At 33.4% G+C, this 18,663-nt stretch overlaps 1 long non-coding RNA gene across 1 annotated transcript in view; it reads left to right on the top strand.

Annotated features, from left to right (window-relative positions):
• Positions 1–18,498, top strand: part of LOC132731724 (uncharacterized) — a 31,513-nt gene extending 13,015 nt beyond the window's left edge. Inside the window, exons 2-3 of the long non-coding RNA XR_009625921.1 lie at positions 12,891–13,001; positions 18,446–18,498. This is a non-coding gene — a long non-coding RNA (uncharacterized LOC132731724). The remainder of the gene's footprint in view (positions 1–12,890; positions 13,002–18,445) is intronic.
• The last annotated feature ends 165 nt before the right edge of the window (positions 18,499–18,663 follow it).

The following is an 18,663-nucleotide window of genomic DNA, read 5'->3' as shown; positions in this document are numbered from 1 at the left end:
GCAATTTCAATGAAACTTTACAGAATTGATCTGTAGCTCAAGTCCTTGCGCATATTGCACGGGTTTTCCGGTTGAATGATTTTTGGCCGAGTTATGGCCCTTTGATAAAAAGGTGGTTTTTTTTGTGTGTTGCCAGATACGCAAAAGCTTGTCCGCACTACTCCTCATAAACTACTGGGGCAATTTTATCCAAACTTTACAGGAATAATCAGTACCAAGTCTAGTTGTGCACTGTCCGTCTGTCTGTCCATCTGTCACAAAATTTGTCCCAACATAAAATTGGCCATCATGAGGCGACACATGTGATTACTGATCGCTCTTGTTTTCTATTTTAAGTAATAATGCTAATTTGTAAACAAAAGTCAAAATAATTTCAATCATTATAACCATTTGAGAATTTATGTATCATTTCCCTAAGCTTATTAAACTAGTTTATTTTATCTTTGAATTAAATTCTGTTCATGAAACTATATTACACATATTTGTGTACATGTATTTGATAGGGCACGCATGCCTGAGTTTAATTAATTGTTTAATAATGACTGAGCATTAATAGATTGCCAATATTTTGTAGTAGTATTGGATGGTTTATATAGTACATAAAGCTAACATGTCATTTGTCTCCATTCATTCTGTAATGACAATTCTACATGGTAATAACTTATAGATCTATGTCAGATATATCAGTAAATTATTGGTCAGGCTAACACTGATACCAAAGTCAATTCAGTGCTCTTTTTAAAATGAAAACTGGTTTAGCTATGCACAATATATCAGTTTAATTGTTGTTAGCTAAATTTTTGTCTTGATATTGCAATCCCTCTAATTTCAAATGGACTGTTCCAAGTTCAAAGTTGGTCAAGTCCATTAAACGAATTCAGCAGGTTGAGGGTTAATCAGGATAGGCTGTTTTTATGCTCTTTATTCCCTGCGGTCTGGAGACCGCAGGGTATTGGTACGCGTTTAACTTTTGAGGCATGGAGGAGCACGTGACCTGTTTTTGGTACATGGAGGAGCATGTGATCTGTAAACCGTACATGATTGGTTAATTGACCTTTTCGATAACCTGGCTAAATACCGTTTGCCGGTACGTTACGGATAATCCTCTAGGGAATTAGTCAGAATTACACCTAATTAAGAACAAAAAACTATTACGTGATATTTCTAATTTTCTATAGTTATGTTACCGTTTAAGGTGGAAAAACTTGAATGATGTGTTTGAAAATTATCTATGTTTCTTTATTATGTCTCCAAAATTTTACAAACAATAAATTGTTTTTACTGAAAATCTACAAAATTAAAATATTCGTAGTGGCATCTGCCATAATAAATAGAGATATTTTCTGCGTAAACTTGAGTGTTTACTTTATTTTTTTTATTTATTTATTTTGCTCGGAATTATTCATAAAATGGTAGGCCTATTTAATCATTTTCTTAAAAAAGAAATAATTGTTTTATGTAAGACCTTCTCCGGTCATCAACGGTCACCAGTTTCCGAAGACCTTCTTCTTCTACTTCTTCTTCTTCTTCCAATATACTGGCCACCTTCAACTAACTGAAGTTTACTGCCAGGTTAATGCGCAAGACGGAAAGAAAGAGTAAAAATAGTGAGAAATATATACAGTGCAGGTTAAAAACGGACAAGAGTGTGGTTTAGATATAGAGTTGGGACAGATGAGTACGGAATGACTCAACTGTACCGGCTGACGTAGTGTCTGGAGGTAGGCTGTTCCAGTCTTTGATGGTACGTGGGAAGAAAGATTGTTGACGGTATTGTGTACGGCAGTAGGGTATCTTGAAGGTTAGGTGTGTGAATTTCTTGTAGATGTGGAGTTGGAGGGTATGAGTTGTGAATTGTCTAGAGCGACCTTGTTGTTGATGACTTTGTAGAGCATGATCAGTCTGGCCTCCTTTCGACGTTCTTGTAATGGTTTCCATTCAAGATCTGCAAGCATGTCTGTGACGCTGGACCTGTTGTGGTACTTGTTTTTAACAAACCGTGCAGCACGTCGTTGGACCATGTCTAGACGGTGTATGTCTCCTTCTCGTGGGGGTCCCAGACAGTGCTCGCATACTCTACTGTGGGGCGGACTAGAGCTTTGTAGGCTGTTTCTTTGGTGGAAGTAGAGGCGATGTTGAGGTTTCTTCGCAGGAAGCTGGTGGTGCGGTTGGCTTTGTTACAAATGTTGTGTATATGTTGGCCCAAGTCTAGGTTGTTATTCAGGGTGCATCCAAGGTATTTAGCTGATGTGACGTGTTCTAAAGTATGACCATGAAGAGTGTAGTTATGGCAGATGGGCTTCTTTTCTTGGAGATGGTGAGGACTTGGCATTTGTCTGGATGGAATGACATTTTCCATTTCTCTTCCCAGACAGCTAGTTTGTCGAGGTCAGCTTGTAGGGTGGAACAGTCAGACTTGTTTGTGATGGCAAGATAGGCCAGCGTATCGTCTGCAAATAGTCGGACGACTGCGTTGAGACCTCTGGGATGTCATTTATGTAGAAGAGGAACAGACTCGGGCCAAGGACTGAGCCCTGTGGGACGCCGGATTCTACAGATACTGTATCTGAGGTTACCCCTTCCAAGACTACAGATTGGATCGGTTGCTTAGGAAAGCCTGAATCCACAGGTTGGTCTTGCCTCTGATGCCGTAGTGCTCCAGTTTGTGGGATAAAAGGCTATGACAAACTTTGTCGAAGGCCTTGGCGAAGGCCTTCTACGATTATTTATCCCCCCCCCCCCCCCAAAAAAAAAAAAAAAAAATGTTGAAATAGTTAAATAAAATATCTTAATATCATTAAAAATGTTCCCCGCAGGAAACCATTTTACTTGTCACTTAGATTTTTCAGCATACTGTCTGTTGACTTGTCTGTTTCCGTGTGTGACTCTGTCTATAAGGTAGTTGACCATCAGGGTCTTAATATTCTCTGAGAACAACTCGAACCTTAGTCATAGCAGTTCCATTATGTTATTTTTGGATTAAAGATACAGTTCGGTCCTGCAATGAAATAAAGTCTTGGCCCATAGTTGAATTTGACCACTAAGGTCAAATTTTCACATACATGCCATAACGTCCCGGATGTCTTTTAAAATGATAAATATCATATGTCGACCTAAAAGACAACTTATAAAACTAGTAAGTTAACTGTTTATCATTAAAATTCAGGAGAAAGTCGTCCTAATTTAATAACGTTATACGATTGACACCCCCCCCACTTTTCCACAACTGCCTAAACATCCATTATTGCCGCGATGAAAAGTGTCCCGGAAAGCTGTCCAAAAATTATGGCATGTATGAATTTTCATAATTAACAAACATTGACGATCTAAGCTTTTTTTATTTCTTTTGGAGTTAAAATTTTATTCATGTTTAAAACATTTTGGATAGGGCAAATGTTTTATGAATTTATTCTGTTTAAAATGGTCTTTATTTTTAGCTCACCTGACCACGAAGTGGTCATGGTGAGGTATAGTGATGGGGCTATGTCCGGCGTCCGTCGTCGTGCGTCGTTCGTCATCAACAATTGGGTTGTTAACAGTCTAGCAGTCACAGTTTTGATTGGATCATCATCAAACTTTGTCAGAATGTTTGTCTCAATGAAATACAGATCGAGTTCGAAGATGGGTTATCTCGGGTCAAAAACTAGGTCACAGGAGCTAAAAATAGAAAAAGCTTGTTAACACTCTAGAGGCTGCAGTTTTCATCCAAATATTCTGGAAATTTGTCAGGAAGGTTGTTTTGATGATATCTAGGTCAAGTTCGAAGATGGGTCATCTCCGGTCAAAAACTAGGTCACAGGAGCTAAAAATAGAAAAAGCTTGTGAACACTCTAACAATTGGGTTGTTAACAGTCTAGCAGTCACAGTTTTGATTGGATCATCATCAAACTTTGTCAGAATGTTTGTCTCAATGAAATACTGATCAAGTTCGAAGATGGGTTATCTCGGGTCAAAAACTAGGTCACAGGAGCTAAAAATAGAAAAAGCTTGTTAACACTCTAGAGGCTGCAGTTTTCATCCAAATATTCTGGAAATTTGTCAGGAAGGTTGTTTTGATGATATCTAGGTCAAGTTCGAAGATGTGTCATCTCCGGTCAAAAACTAGGTCACAGGAGCTAAAAATAGAAAAAGCTTGTTAACACTCTAACAATTGGGTTGTTAACAGTCTAGCAGTCACAGTTTTGATTGGATCATCATCAAACTTTGTCAGAATGTTTGTCTCAATGAAATACAGATCGAGTTCGAAGATGGGTTATCTCAGGTCAAAAACTAGGTCACAGGAGCTAAAAATAGAAAAAAGCTTGTTAACACTCTAGAGGCTGCAGTTTTCATCCAAATATTCTGGAAATTTGTCAGGAAGGTTGTTTTAATAATATCTAGGTCAAGTTCGAAGATGGGTCATCTCCGGTCAAAAACTAGGTCACAGGAGCGAAAAATAGAAAAAGCTTGTTACCACTCTAGTGGCTGCAGTTTTCATCCAAATATTCTGGAAATTTGTCAGGGAGGTTGTTTTGATGATATCTAGGTATAGTTCGAAGATGGGTCATCTCCGGTCAAAAACTAGGTCACAGGAGCTAAAAATAGAAAAAGCTTGTTAACACTCTGGTGGCTGCAGTTTTCATCCAAATATTCTGGAAATTTGTCAGGAAAGTTGTTTTGATGATTTCTAGGTCAAGTTCGAAGATGGGTCATCTTTGGTCAAAAACCAGGTCACAGGAGCTAAAAATAGAAAAAGCTTGTTAACACTCTAGTGGCTGCTGTTTTCATCCAAATATTCTGGAAATTTGTCAGGAAGGTTGTTTTGATGATATCTAGGTCAAGTTCGAAGATGGGTCATCTCCGGTCAAAAACTAGGTCACAGGAGCTAAAAATAGAAAAAGCTTGTTAACACTCTAGTGGCTGCAATTTTCATCCAAATATTCTGGAAATTTGTCAGGAAAGTTGTTTTGATGATTTCTAGGTCAATTTCGAAGATGGGTCATCTCCGGTCAAAAACTAGGTCACAGGAGCTAAAAATAGAAAAAGCTTGTTAACACTCTAGTGGCTGCAGTTTTCATCCAAACATTCTGGAAATTTGTCAGGAGGGTTGTTTTGATAATTTCTAGGTCAAGTTCCAAGATGGGTTATCTCCGGTCAAAAACTAGGTCACAGGAGTTAAAAATAGAAAAAGCTTGTAAACACTCTAGTGGCTGCAGTATTGAGTCAAATATTCTGGAAATTTGTCAGGAAAGTTGTTTTGATGATTTCTGGGTCAAGTTCGAAGATGGGTCATCTTTGGTCAAAAACCAGGTCACAGGAGCTAAAAATAGAAAAAGCTTGTTAACACTCTAGTGGCTGCAGTTTTCATCCAAATATTCTGGAAATTTGTCAGGAAAGTTGTTTTGATGATTTCTATGTCAAGTTCGAAGATGGGTCATCTCTTGTCAAAAACTAGGTCACAGGAGCTAAAAATAGAAAAGGCTTGTTAACACTCTAGTGGCTGCAGTTTTCATCCAAACATTCTGGAAATTGGTCAGGAAGGTTGTTTTGATGATTTCTGGGTCAAGTTCGAAGATGGGTCATCTTAGGTCAAAAACTAGGTCACAGGAGCTAAAAATAGAAAAAGCTTGTTTACACTCTAGTGGCTGCAGTTTTGATTCAAATATTCTGGAAATTTGTCAGGAAGGTTGTTTTGATGATTTCTGGGTCAAGTGCTAAGATTGGTTATGTCCGGTCAAAAACTAGGTCACAGGAGCTAAAAATAGAAAAATCTTTTTAACACTCTAGTGGCTGCAGTTTTGATCCAAATTTCCTGGAAATTGGTCAGGAAGGTTGTTTTGATGATTTCTAGGTCAAGTTTGAATATGGGTCGTGTCCGGTCAAAAATTAGGTCACATTGCCCAAATATGTAAAAATCTTTATAACACTTTAGAGGTCACATGTTTGACTCAGTTGTCATCAAACTTGGCCATGATGCTTGTTTAAGACATTGCTTGGATGCGGTTGTGTCAGGTGAGCGATCCAGGGCCATCATGGCCCTCTTGTTCTTTAATAAAGTTACCAAATTGAATGATGATGACTGGGTTTTAAGTTTATAAAGATCAATTGTTATAGATTGTAAAATGACTACTTTGTGTATGACAAATATATTACATTAATAGTTCTTGAAGATGATTGTTCAAAATGCATTCAGCACTGCATTATTACAGGCAATTTATTATTCTAATCTAAAAACTTCACAAATTTGTAAGATATTTGTATATACTGATTGTTTTGTAACTGGTGATTTATTATACAATTAGATCTTGACAAAGTTTTTAGTCTGACTTGCATTAATATAGATCAGTATTTGTTTAGTATGTTACATTTTATGAAAATAGTTTGTAAAATTAAATTTTGTAAACGTCAATTTTATAACACGATGTTCTTTGTTAATGACTTATATATACCGGTAATCTTAAAACAATCCTGCAGAAAACCAGCAATTTATTTTGTTAGTAGATTGTATAATTTCCATATAAATTTGAAAAACTCAATGTTTGTATGAGTGCATATTGTTTGTCTACACCCATTGTACTGCTTGAACTTTTTTGCTTATTTAAGAGAAATGGCATTTAGAAGTGGCAGTTTTTATGCAGTAATGGACTATACAAAGTATATGGAGAGCTGTCCCATCCTCTGCAGTAAAATATTTTTTGCTATAACTTTTGTATTGCTTAAGAATTATCTACTTCAAACTTCAAATAATTTATAATTTTTATGTTCCTCATTATCATCCCTATCATGTGATAACAGATAAGGTTAATAACTTTAGCATCATTTTTTTCAGAATTATCTCCCCTTTCCTTAAAAATGTTATTTTTTTTCTCTAACTTCTTTATTTCATAAGGGGTCTAATTAATACTTCAAATATAATGTTCTTTATCATGAACCACCTCATATGTGACATGGCTCTGAACTCTAGCACCGTTTTTCCAGAGTTATCTCCCCATGAATTTATATTTTTATGCCCCAGAATGGGTCACTTTGAAGTTTCAAATTATCACAATTAGTTAATAGGTACACATATATGTGTCCGGACTGTAACTTTGTCATGCATCGAAGGATTTTAGAATAACTTGGCATAAATGTCTACCACATCAAGACAATATATATGTTGCGACCAAGAATCACGACCCTACTTCAAAGATCAAGGTGACACTTACATTTTGAAGTTTCACTTTATCACAATTAGAGTTTATAGGTACACACCTTAACGTCGGACTGTAACTTTTGATTTTAAAACAACTTGGCACAAATGTCTACCACATCATGATGTGTATTGGCTAAGGCTCATGTCCGTCAGTCCATCCCCACTTAAACAACAATCGTGTCCTGACTATAATTTTGTCATGCTTTGAAGGATTTTGAAATAACTTAGCACAAATGTCTACCACATCACTTCGTTAAAACCACGTCCCTTCTTCAAAGGTCAAGGTCACACTGACATTTTGAAGGTTCATACTATCACAGATAGAGATTATAGGTACACACATTCGTGTCCAGACTAACTTTGTCATGCATCAAACAATTTTAGAATAACTTAGCATAAATGTCTACCACATCAAGATGATGTGTCGCATCCAAGACTCATGTCCCCAGGTGGTAAGTTTGCTATAAATATTACTTTATTTCACAAGAACAATATTTTTCATTCTCTTTTCTTTTCATAATACCTTTTTGCAATGCTTAATAAACCTTTTCAGGGGTATTCGTCACTTTTGCATGACAGCTCTTGTTCCCTATAAAATGTTATTTTTAGCTTGACTATACGAAGAGAGAGCTGTCCTACTCGCCCCGGCGTCGGCGTCCGCGTTAAAGTTTTGGTGCAGTAAAATATTTTTCACTATAACTTTGTCATTTCTTAAGGTATCAACTTCAAACTTCAAATATATGTTCCTTATCATCAACCACATCTTATGTGACAAGGTTAATAACTCTAGCACCAATATTTGCAAATTTATCTCCCCTTGAATTTAGAATTTTCCTTAAAAAATACTATTTTTTACTGTTACTTCTTTATTTCTTACGGGATCAACTTCATACTTCAAATTTATGTACCTTATCATCATCCCATCTTATGTGATAAGGTTCATAACTCTAGCACCAATATTTTCAGATTAATCTCCCCTTGAACTTAGAATTTTCCTCAAAAAATACTATTTCTTACTGTTTCTTCTTTATTTCTTAGTGGATCAACCTCATACTTCAAATATATTTACGTTATCATCATCCTCATCTTATGTGACAAGGTTCATAACTCTAGCACCAATATTTTCAGATTTATCTCCTCTTGAACTTAGAATTTTCCATAAAAAATATTATTTTATACTGTTACTTATTTATTTCTAAAGGGATCAACTTCATACTTCAAATATATGTACCTTATCATCATCCACATCTTATGTTACAAGGTTCATAACTCTAGCACCAATATTGCAAGAATTATCTCCCCATAAACTTAGATTTTTTTACTAGAAAAATGTTATTTTTTACTATAACTTTTTTATTTTTAAAGGTATCTACCTCAAACTTCAAATACTTATTCCTTATCATCAATTACATTTTATGTGACAATGTTCATAACTCTTGAAGTAATATTTACAGATTTATCTCTCTTTGAACATAGGATTTTCTTTAAGAAATATAATAACTTCTTTACTTTTTAAGGTATCTACTTCAAACTTCAAATATATATTTCTTATCATTACACAAATGTTGTGTGTAAAGGTCCATAACTCTAGCATGACTATTTCTAGAATTATTTCCCTTGATCTTGGAATTTATGTTAACAAATGTTATTTTTTTACTATAACTTAATACATAATTATACATAATTTATTTTTCTTTCATAGTTTTGTCCTTACTGCGTCCAGTATTTTATTAGTCGAGCTTCGCTGTCTCCTGTGACAGCTCTTGTTTAATAAAACTTATCAACTTCAAACTTCAAGCTATTATAGTAGAACAAAATCGTTTTATTATTGATTTTATGCATGTTTATTGAACCACAAGATTTGCCCAAAAAATCAGCCACAAGTATAAATGATTTTATTGCAAATTAGGGATAGCTTGTCTCCTGGATATTTATTGTGGTTGAAAGAATGTCATCATATCTCATGCCATTTAACTATACATTGTATCTTTTATTATGTGCATTTTTTTGAAAACTTACATTCTTTGTTATATTATAATGTGAACATGAGTACAAATTTTTTGGAAAACTTAAGTCTCTGAAGGCTTATGGTGTAATGATTTGAAATATAGTTCAGATATGCCACAAGTATAGTTCAGATATGCCACAAGTGTAATTCAAATATGCCACAAGTAACGTTCAGATATGCCACAAGTATAGTTCAGATATGCCACAAGTAACGTTCAGATATGCCACAAGTATAGTTCATATATGCCACAAGTATAGTTCAGATATGCCACAAGTATAGTTCAGATATGCCACAAGTCTAGTTCAGATATGCCACAAGTCTAGTTCATATATGCCACAAGTATAGTTCATATATGCCACAAGTATAGTTCATATATGCCACAAGTATAGTTCAGATATGCCACAAGTATAGTCCATATATGCCACAAGTATAGTTCATATATGCCACAAGTCTAGTTCATATATGCCACAGTCTAGTTCAGATATGCCACAAGTATAGTTCAGATATGCCACAAGTCTGGTTCAGATATGCCACAAGTCTGGTTCATATATGCCACAAGTATAGTTCAGATATGCCACAAGTATAGTTCAGATATGCCACAAGTATAGTTCAGATATGCCACAAGTATAGTTCAGATATGCCACAAGTCTAGTTTAGATATGCCACAAGTATAGTTCAGATATGCCACAAGTATAGTTCAGACATGCCACAAGTACATGTATAGGCCGTGGACTACTGTACAGTCTCTGATCAGACCATGAAAGTGCATGACAAAAGCCTTACTGGTCAAAAGCTCTCGCAAAATTGACAATGTGGTGAATATGTTTAAAGGATTTTCAAATTGGCAGAGAAATTGATGTCCTATCTCATTTTAAAATTTTTAGATGGAAGCTAGGGCTTTTTGGGGGTCTTTGACTATCTCCCAACAGTTACTCTATTAGAGTTTTTTCATATTAAATGGGGTTATCATATCTGGTATAAATCCTTGTACTCAGTGCATAGTTTCATTTTAAGTTTTCGTGAAAATTTTAAGTGTTGAACTATATTGTAAAGATAACATGCGTGTACATTAAATGTTTAATCAGACATAAATGGATGGTGAGATAGGTTTATGTAACATTTGTATGCTATCTTAACTATCATTCTTCTGGTACTTGACCATCACTAGAGAGGTTGATAAATGGTAATACTTTTAAATGTCACTTTATCTTTGAGAAATGTCGTCACATGCATTTCAAATATGGGTTTAATCAGTATTTTCAGAAAATTGAAATACACTCTTTATCTGGTAATGACCAAATTATGAAAATAGTACATGTACTATACTGATTATTTTCATTGCACATTGGATATTTACAGAATTATGTTATTCAAGCTTTATTGAAGTAAATATCTTCAGAAGTTATTGGAACCAGTGGTATTCTTTTTAGCTCGACTATTCGATAAGAATAAGAGCTATTGTAGTACCCCGAGCGTCAGCGTCGGCGTCGGCGTAACCACTTATGTTAAAGTTTTTGTAATAGTTTAAATATTTTCAAAGTCCATTGACATATGGCTTTGAAACTTTGCACACTTGTTCACCATCATGACCCCAACCTGTAAACAGGAGGAGGTAACTGTATCAAGCATTTTGACAGAATTATGCCCCTTTTTCGACTTAGAATTTATGTTAAAGTTTTTGTAATAGTTCAAATATTTTCAAAGTCCATTGACATATGGCTTTGAAACTTTGCACACTTGTTAACCATCATTACCCCAACCTGTAAACAGGAGGAGGTAACTGTATCAAGCATTTTGACAGAATTATGCCCCTTTTTCGACTTAGAATTTACGTTAAAGTTTTTGTAATAGTTCAAATATTTTCAAAGTCCATTGACATATGGCTTTGAAACTTTGCACACTTGTTCACCATCATTACCCCAACCTGTAAACAGGAGGAGGTAACTGTATCAAGCATTTTGACAGAATTATGCCCCTTTTTCGACTTAGAATTTACGTTAAAGTTTTTGTAATAGTTCAAATATTTTCAAAGTCCATTGACATATGGCTTTGAAACTTTGCACACTTGTTCACCATCATTACCCCAACCTGTAAACAGGAGGAGGTAACTGTATCAAGCATTTTGACAGAATTATGCCCCTTTTTCGACTTAGAATTTACGTTAAAGTTTTTGTAATAGTTCAAATATTTTCAAAGTCCATTGACATATGGCTTTGAAACTTTGCACACTTGTTCACCATCATGACCCCAACCTGTAGACAGGAGGAGGTAACTCTATCAAGCATTTTGACAGAATTATGCCCCTTTTTCGACTTAGAATTTATGTTAAAGTTTTTACAATACCTTAAATATTTTCCAAGTCCATTGACATATGGCTTTGAAACTTTGCACACTTGTTCACCATCATTACCCCAACTTGTAGACAGGAGGAGGTAACTCTATCAAGCATTTTGACAGAATTATGCCCCTTTTTCGACTTAGAATTTATGTTAAAGTTTTTGTAATACCTAAAATATTTTCAAAGTTCATTGACATATGGCTTTGAAAATTTGCACACTTGTTTACCATCATTACCCCAACCTGTAAACAGGAGGAGGTAACTGTATCAAGCATTTTTTTACTATCAAGCTCTAAGAATAGTCGAGCGTTGCTGTCCTATCGACAGCTATTGTTAAGTTAAGGTGTAGTTTTGTTTTAGCATTTGAAGAAATGAATAACTTGTTTTGCTTTGGATATGCTAGTTCATTGAGAGATGAATCAGTGGCTTTTGGAGACATGGTGTTTCTTAATGCAAATAAACTTGTATTGCTTATTTCTCTCAATTAATGTAAAGACAGTAGCACATTTCTTTTTATTGCTGATAAGTATTTTTGGAATTGGGCTGTTGAATTTCTGCTTATATCATATATTAATTTTGACTTTGGTCTGTATACATATTTTAATTCACAGGTCTGACTGTTGTAACTATTTATAGTGGATTGCACCATCATACATTGTTTTATCATTACGGGTAATTAAGGGGGATAGAGTGGGGGCAACAATGCAAATATAGGAGTTGTACACAGCTCAAATCAGCTACCATAAAAGTTTGATCATGTTTTAAGTGTATGCATTTAAAATAAAGTAAACAAATCATAAAACATGGATCTGTTGATATAGTGGTTGTTTTAATGATATATGCATGTTTGATTGCCAATGCCAAGTTTTTAATAAAAAAAAACAACAAACCAGGTTTGATTAAATTGTTATATTTGTTTTACAGTTTTATAAATCATTTAGTTTATATTTTAGCTTCTATTTTGGAGCTTTCACCATGTCACTCTCAGTGTCAGTGTTTTTCAAGTCTAATGTTTGTGTCCCCCCCCCCCCCCTATGTCTCCTTAAACACTTAAAATGTTTTCATGAAACAAATGTTAACCATATTGAAGCATTTTGCTGGATACATGATGCAGCACTAGATCAAGGTCAAGGTTGCACCTGAAGGGTCAAATGTTTGTGCATAACTCTGTATCTCATATAATACATTTGAAGTAATTCGAGAAACTTGGGTTAATGTTGAGATACAATTTACAGATTGGTTGGCATGTCCGTTTCAGCTCAAGGCCAGGGTCATTCCTGAAGGTCAATGTCCTTTTTTATCAGTATCTTACTCATATCAATTGTAATGCAATCAGTATTATTTTGTAAATTCTATTTTTTTTTCTTTTGCAGAAAAGTGTAAAAGAAGGATAAAAAATTCATACTACACATGGAATTTTATATGCTAGTGAACTAAGTGGATTAAATACAAAAGACATTCAAATGGATTTATAAACACTTTTAGTAAGTATTAAATTTTTCAACTTTCATTGAGAAAAAAAAAATCTTATTATACCCATATTTTAGCTCAAGGACATGATTTCTTTTATTCTGTCTGTTCATTTCTGCAGGCAAGACCTTGGCTGTAACAACTTTATTTTATATGCTACAGAGTCTTTATGGTTGGACAAAACTTAAAAACCTTGGAATAGAAATCTGTTTTAACCTATAGATTGAATTATGGCATTGACCCCTAAATGACATTAATTTTCAAGTTTAAATTTCTAATTCTGTTACTGAATCATTTATAGACACATTTGGTATCTAGCCATTTGTGTTTTAAAAACATACATGTAATATTAGAACATTTCTCAGCTTAAATTATTTAAAGTACGTGTATGAAGAACATTTCCAGCTTTAATTATTGTAAAGTATGTTTTTGAAATGACTATTCAAAAATTTATATGTGTGGCTGTTGGAGCACAATTAAAGCTTTTGACTATTTGATATGATTGAACATCTCAAAAATGTGAATACTTGTTGGTGGGTATCACAATGGTTGCATTGGAATGACCAATATGTATGACATGATTGTTTATAGAACATTTTTCAATAACATTTGAGATCATTGTTAACATGATTTTTCCCTATGAATTTTGAAATTGTTGTTTATATTTTACTGTTGCATTTGTTGTCTTCAACACTACAAGTAGGTATAGTTAAACTGATTCAAAGTAATCATAAATTATGAGATTATGATTTAATAATTCTAATTTTACTATAAAATCCTTGTGTTATTATATATATATATTGATAGTCCATTTTAAAGTTCTTATGACAACCCTTACCCTGCTCGACCCAAATCATGGCCATATTAGTTAGTCTTTGCCACCAGTATAGAACCACGCCAGCGTGCATGTGTGCATGCCGTCTGACCAGGCTCTATAACTGTGTGCTGACCAACTTCAAATTTTCAATTTCATGTCCCTTAAATTCAAATTGGACAGTTCCAAATATGAACTTGATAAGTCCATTTAAGAATATAGCAGATGAAGGGTTAATTTAGTCAGGAAGAATGAAGAGAACCAATTGCCTTTGTTTCGTTGACAAACTAATGGAAACGTTACTGTAACATAGTTTGAATAATTTTTATGTAACCTCTTGCTACCATACTGACTTATAACACTATGCTAAAATATAAATGTAAATATGCTGTCATAATGCCACAAATCCATGTTGCTATTATTAATTTATTGAAATATTCAAGGTCAAGTTACCTAGCTATCACACCCTTATGATGCCATGATATCATTATCATGTGCCAATGAAGTCATGAAACCATTCTGTCATGAACTTACACTTTGAAACCATTCTTTCATTATGCCATCAACACATGATAACATGAGAAGTTATTCTGTATTTCTTCCATATAATATCAGCTAGGAAGTAATACTTCCCCTGATGCTAGACATCTCTGTTCATACATTTTGTGGCATCTTATGCTACCTAAAATTTATGCAAGATAATCTTCTCTAATACTTTATAAAGATAATGAATAAAAGTATTTAATTTGAGAATGCAAATATTTTGATAATGAAGACATTTTCTGGTGACATTTAATGTTGAAAAATTCTGTTTTGAGCTAATTATTGTTTGGTTTTATTCATACTTGTGACAAGTCACATTATATTTGAATAATTTAGTACTGTACTACTCTTTTTTTAATTCGTATAAAGATATTAACTTTATAAAATTGTAGCATGCCTGAGTGGGAGAGAAAATAAACCTGTAATAAAAGCAAAATGTAAATACTAAAATATTAATTTCAAACACATATTTTTATTTAAGTGTATGACAGTCAGAAGGCCCACCTAAGATAAGAGTTGTCTGAAAGCCTTTAGAATAAGACTCTGTTATACTAGTAAATAATGTTTGTTATACTAGTATATAAACAGAAGAGGACATATTGGTCTTATTCTGTGTGTCTCCTTACACTGGAATCATGGATTTGAGTCCTAGTGAAGCGTTTGAACCATGTTTTCTCCTAGGATACCAGTTATGATAAGTTGTTGCAGTTGGCCTGAAGAGTTTTTCATATTTGCTTTAAGTTTTCTTCACAGTTGACATGTTCTACTAAAAAAAAAAAATCTTTTACTGTAGTGGATACATACAGTCATACCTGTGTTCGTGCCACCTCGAGTTATGGAGAGACTACTAGCTGAAGACCTTTGCCCTTCAATAATTTTACTGCAAAGATAGCGATTGAGGGCACATTGATGCCAGAAATTAATAAATTTATTGTTCTGTAAAAAAGGCAAACATGATTGTGTTCTATGGATTTTGAGATGCTATAATCTAAAGTTAACTAGCACTAAATGTGGTATTATTGTTATAAAGGGAGCAAGATGTAAACAAAATGATATTTTGACTTCCTTACAAAATTCTGAATAACTATAATTAAACAAATTGCAAAAACAGCAAAGAAGGCTAAGCTATATGGCTAATTAGTAATAGGGCAGCAAAAAAGAACAGATTTTGAGAAATAAAATCAATAGAATTTTTAAGGCTTAATGGCCCTTTAAAAGAGACTATAGACCTTTAGAAATTACCTAGTTTCTGATTTGTACAAACAAGATTAACCCTTCACCAAACAAGATAGCAAACTGTTTTCTTTCACAGTGGTTTTGATTATTGAAGACATTGCAAATAGATTTCAAATATGTATAAATAAGCATAAAAACTGACCTTTTACCTTTTAAAATTTGTCCATATATCAATAAATAAAAGATTGATATTCATCCTATCTTGAAATGATCAAATAATTTCATTATTTTTTTTTATTTTTTTTTTCGTTCATAAGATATTTTGACAGAATAAGAAAGATAAAATGGTGATAAATTTATTTATGGTACAATTTGTGGTTTAAGTTTTGTAACATTATTTTGAACTGACTCATATTAATAAAACAAACACAAATCCAGGAGTTGTCTGGAAACACCTTATTGTGTTTAGCTTCGTTTAATTTAACTTAATTTAAAACTAATTATTAAACTATTTAATTTAAAACTTATTATTTAATATTAACTAAAATTTCATATTAAAAGCACTAGAAACCACTGAGGTGAATATCACATTAGCAAGGTTCATAGACTTTGATATTCACCAAAGTCTTCATACAGTAACTGTTTTATATGATCAAATTAAAATTCTTCATTTGATAGATTTTCAAAGTTGTCCGCGGCAATTTCCTTATTCTTGCAAACAAGTCCTAAATAAGCGGATGGAATGTGCAGAGTAGGGATTTCTTTTTGGCTTTCAGTTCCATTTTAAAGTGGATAAATGTTCATATTTTCATAAGAAAAATGTGATTTGAGTTATCAATGTATTTTTGAGAGAAAGAATGCTGTTTGATTTGGTGATGTACATTTGTATTTTTAACATAACATTTTGATTAGTCAAGTAGTATTTTATATACATGTACTTAATAATAGCTGTTAAGCCATTACCGATTGGCTTCTAATAATATACGTTTAAATTTAGAGCCACTCTTTATGATGTTATGATGTATTTAAATTTGAACAATATCATCAAGTTAATATCACTTTCTATTGACTGTCTATAACCTGGGGGAAAAGAAAGTCTTATAATAAATCTCTTTAAATATCACATTTCAACAGAAAGAAAATGCAAAGAAGTAAAAAGAAAATTGTTACATCTCCTTTGAGCTTTGTTAAAACAAAAATAAAGAAATCATGTTGTTTATCTGAAGTATTGAACATTTAGTAAAGTTTAATGAACACCTGTCGTGTTATAGATGTTGATGTTGGGTATAATATACTAATTGATTGCTAAATGGGCAGCCATTATCACTATCTTCCTTGTTTATTAGCCTTCACATAATAAAGCAATCAGTTACCTTATCAGATTGTACAATACTAATAGTAGCTCTCATAAAAATATCAAAACAATGTCTGTCATCAAAAATCCACATGTTCCCAAAAGAAGCTTTTATAATTAAGAGAGATTTCAAAAACCATTATAAGAATGTATATGTTTAATCTTTTATTATGCTCGTAGAAATGTTTTGATGGAACATTTCACACAATTGCCTTTTTGTCCTAACTGCATGCTGTTGTTCCTGTCTGACCATCAGTTACACTTAATTGCTATTTCCACCTTCTTAGTTCAATTAGGTCAGACCTTAGGATCAAAGGGTCACAGGTTTGATGCTCGGGCTAATTTCTCCATGACAAATGATCTCAGACATTGAGCCTAATACCCTGCTGATTCAAAATCTTGTTGGATTAGTAGTCAGTCATTTAGGGAGAAATTGGGAGTTACGGATAAGTTGTCCAAAAAAGCTGGTTAGATGGACCAACCACAGAAATATGACCAAAAATGTGCAAAAGTCAGTGTTAAAAACAAACACACTTGCTGCTTCTCATAGCATCTTTATTATCTGATTGATATCTAAGATATTTATACTTTGGTTCCTTCCATTGACCTTTGCCTGAAGTGAAGTTAATGGTCAATAGCTGCAAGGCCAAAGTCAGCAAGGCTGAAAGTACATTTTCCTAGTTTTCCTCATAGACCAGTTGTTACAAATTTTACACAGTCAAACTGACCTTTAATTTGAAGGTTATATGCATTTAATGAAGATGGAAAAAGGGGAAGTCTGCATAATGGTTATTATCCTAGTACAATCTGTTGAATTTCCCTGAATTATCAATACAGACAACATTTAGATATATTTATACTTACTTAATGGCAAATGGTCATAATAGTATGATGTTTATGAGTAAAATGTCATATTTTGTAAAAAAAAAATTTAAAAAAAATAAACCACTAAAATTTGTTGAGCTAAAGGCAGTGTTTGAATATATTAATGGTAATGTTAGATGGAGACATAAGTGACGCTGTAAGGTGTTTTTTACAAGATCTTTGCGAGATCTTACATTGTCAACCTTTATGTCAGAATGTCTCCAAACATATCTAAACAAAATCAAACTTTACTTGTGTTTTCTTTTGTCAACAGGATATAATGTCTCATAATGTCAACATACAAAAATTAAGTTAAAATGTTTTGTAGCGTATTTCTCTGTTGGATAAGTTAGTTTACCATTTTGTCTGTTGGATAAGTTAGTTTACCATTTCGTAGATCTTTTTTTTTTTTAACTCTTATCTTTCTCAGTATATGATTTCATTTGCCCTGCTTTGAATTTGTAAAGGTCCAATCAAAATATAAGTGATTTCATTATCAAAGTACGAAAATTCAGCAGGCAACAATACAGAGGCTGGTGAGACTGCACACATGTAGACTAGCTATGACTAGCACATGTCTATACTGGTGGCAAAGGCTCATCTGTTCAAGCATGGTAAAGGTTACAAATAAAAATGTTTCATGTTTCAATTATGCTATTTGTGTTGGTCTGTATGTAAATAAAAGAAATGTTTGTTATATTACAGAGAGCAGTATGTAGCCAAACAGAGGAAAGACAATGAAGTTGATATTGTAACTGTAAGTATATTTTCATGTTAGAGGCCTCCTAACATTGTCACCTGCTTTCACCAATGTTTGTGTTGAAAGGTTAACATCCTGTTACTTAACATCGGCATTCACATAATAAACAACTACATACATACTCATTACATTCAAACATAATTGTTAAAACATGGCTGAATTTTG

Source organism: Ruditapes philippinarum, unplaced genomic scaffold, assembly GCF_026571515.1.
Source record: "Ruditapes philippinarum isolate M1 unplaced genomic scaffold, ASM2657151v2 ctg3097_1_1_1_1, whole genome shotgun sequence".
NCBI classification, from domain to species: domain Eukaryota; kingdom Metazoa; phylum Mollusca; class Bivalvia; order Venerida; family Veneridae; genus Ruditapes; species Ruditapes philippinarum.
The sequence above is the reverse complement of the archived record's forward strand: the minus strand, read 5'-3'. Positions and strand labels throughout refer to the sequence as shown.